Raw genomic sequence first — 3,093 nt, forward strand, 5'->3', positions numbered from 1 at the left:
TACATTTTGGGGTTATTTTCCATACGTTTATTAATATTCTTTTGTGGATATTTATCTTTGTTTAAGGCGTTGATATATTCTAGTGTAACCTAGAGCAGTGCATCATATTATAAAACAAACTGATAATTTTTTTTGAACATTTCTCAAAATTGTTTTGCTTACATTTAAAAAGAAATCCCATATATTCCAGAAAAATATGGTTTCCAGACATTATTCACCTCTTATAATTCACACATTACTGCAGTTTAAGGTGTTATATATGGCAACTCCTTTACTTAATGTTGGCTAATGTAATCTACAACAATGCATTCATTTATCAATTGATTTTTGTCAATATTTAATATATTACTTCTAAAAAAAATTGACATGGATTTTTGTGAACCTTTTTCCGACATTTCTCTGGTAATGTTTCAGACATTTATTTAATTTGTCCTCGTTTTTTTGGTGCACTTTACTGCTTTAAGGCTTTGCTCGTTGTAAGTCTCTTATTAGTGTAATATTGGCTTGTCTAATCTGCAGCAACCAACTATCGCTTAAAAGTCATGAGTTTCTCAGTAAAAACAGCCCCAGCTTAGGGATGATGCATTCTCCAGGCTTATTTATTTGTTTAGCTTAGGAAGGGGGAGAAATAATCAAACACATAAATACCTAAACACACACACCTAAAAATAAAAGAATTACACTTAACACAAACCCCAACAAGTGCAAACAGTTTATTGAATCTCTTGGACCAAAAACGCATCCTGCCGTCACAAAAATAGTCAGTTTTATTGTTTGTTATCACGTTGAATGTTTTGGCATGCACCCGTTTGTCAGATGCTTTCTGAAAACAGAGGAGCAACAACACTGTGTTTATGTACAGGGTTTACATCTGAAAGAGTTCAGCAGTCATATCAAAGGCAAGGAAAATAAAGCTGCCCGTCTAACAGGGTTTCACACGTCTCGTTTAAAAAGCTGTCCCTTCGGAAAGTCTGGGAAACGTGAAGGTAGATGGAAGGAATTAGAGCATGAAGAGAATAAAATCATCCGTAGAAACGCAGACTATGGCTCTGAAACACGCTCACATGTTTAGAAAAAAGACAAATATCTTCTAATTTAAGACGCTCTAATGTTCATTTTGCTGTTTTCACTCTAAGACGTGAATATGTTGAGGATTTTAGACGGTTGGTTGGAAAACAAGAGATTTGATGACCTCTGGACTTTCTAACTGTTTTCTAGTGTTGAATAATATTCAAGGACAACTCTGTGCAGCCAGTGTGTGTGTGTGTGTGTGTGTGTGTGTGTGTGTGTGTGTGTGTGTGTGTGTGTGTGTGTGTGTGTGTGTGTGTGAGGGAGAGATCTGCTGTTTTAACTCGATCTGACATAAGACATGAATATTTTTAACGATTGTTGGAAAAACAAGACATTTGGTGACTTCCTTGTGGACTTTTAAGATCAAAATGATTATTAAAAAAGGTAAAAAAAGTAACAGTTATCTGCAGCCATTACACACACATCAACACAATCAAAGCTGATCTTTGTTCTGTTCCCGTTTCAGGTGTGTGTGTGTGTGTGTGTGTGTGTGTGTGCGTGCGTGCATCTGTGTGTTCTGCTCTTTTAACTCAATCTGACATTATAAGACATGAATATTTTTGAGGATTTTAGACTTGTTGGTTAGAAAAACAAGAGAATTGATGACGTCCCTCTGAACTTTTAAACGGTTTCAGTGTGTGTGTGTGTGTGTGTGTGTGTGTGTGTGTGTGTGTGTGTGTGTGTGTGTGTGTGTGTGTGAGAGGGTGTGTGTGTGTGTGTGTGTGTGTGTGTGTGTCAGTGTGTTTTCAGTTTGTCTTGGAGCAGTGTGAGCACCAGTCCGTACAGGAAGCCCCCGGTGAGGATGATGATGGAGCTGGAGACGGGGCTGAAGGACAGAATGGCTCCCAGGCCGTAGATCAGCAGGAGAACCATCAGGGTCCTGAAGCTGGCGAGCCGACGCAGGCTCAGCCTCGGACGCCTCGGACGCTCTGACCATCGCCGCGACAACGAGCTCTGATTCAGCCTGGGGGCGGAGTCACCGTCAGACAGGAAGTGACGACACAGGCGACCCGGGAAGTCCGGACGGGAGCAAACAGCGTCCATGTGAGCTCCAAACTGTGGGAGGAAAAACAACGAAAGTCAACGAGGCGTCATTTAAATTGTTGTTTTTTTTTACTTATTCTTTATTAGTTACTTTCTCACATCCCCCTTTACATCCAATAGTACTCCAATTTAGAGGAACAGTTCCTTTAACAAGGGGTCACAACATGTAGACTGTCTCAGATCCTAAAACATTAAACATGAGAATATGAGAAACAAAATGTAAAGAAATCAAATCAATAATAACACTGAGAAACCTAAATAACACAAGTATAACACAAATAAAATCAAAGATGGGTTATATATAAGGTCATCCTACATATTACAATAATACAGTCCAATATACTTAGGACAAATACCCATATACCAGAACATTTCAAAAATAAAAATTGAGGCGTCATTTCTAACAAATGTTGAAAATAGTTTCTTGGTGGTTTAAATTGAAACCTGTTGTTTATTTATTTCTCACAGTCTTTAGAGTTCCAGTTGAACATGCGCCTGCTCACCCTTTGGTTGATGAGACTGGAGACCCTGTAGAGGAGGCGGACCAATAGGGCGCTCTCGTAGCTCCTGATTGGCTGCAGCTCCGGGTCGCCCTGGTAGTGGATGTCAAACCTGCGCTGGCCACTGATGATCTACACACACACACACACACACACACACACACACACACACACACACACACACACACACACACACACACACACACACACACACACACACACACACACACACACACACACACACACACACTCACATTAAAGTCTTTGCTTCTTCACACAACTTTTATAATGTCCCAACACCATTCCACTCATTTGTTTGTCTTTCTTGCTGCTACTCATTTTAAGCCATGGTTGTTTTATTGTCTTTATTTTAATGTTGCGCTTCCTTCCTTTGTTGTTATCAAGCCACTAGACACCTAAAGGCCCGGACACACCAAGACGATTTTCGCCATCGATAGATGTCTGGCCGTCGATGAGC

General features: G+C 40.0%; 1 long non-coding RNA gene across 1 annotated transcript; it reads right to left on the reverse strand.

Moving 5' to 3' along the window:
* Positions 1 to 699: 699 nt before the first annotated feature.
* Positions 700 to 2,805, reverse strand: LOC104955129 (uncharacterized). The gene is made up of 2 exons (XR_799429.1): positions 2,619 to 2,805; positions 700 to 2,127 (listed from the first exon to the last, which is right to left on the reverse strand). It is a non-coding gene; the product is annotated as an uncharacterized lncRNA (long non-coding RNA).
* Positions 2,806 to 3,093: the final 288 nt, after the last annotated feature.

The sequence above is a fragment of the Notothenia coriiceps genome, unplaced genomic scaffold (genome assembly GCF_000735185.1).
Source record: "Notothenia coriiceps isolate Sejong01 unplaced genomic scaffold, NC01 NC01_scaffold00024664, whole genome shotgun sequence".
NCBI lineage: Eukaryota > Metazoa > Chordata > Actinopteri > Perciformes > Nototheniidae > Notothenia > Notothenia coriiceps.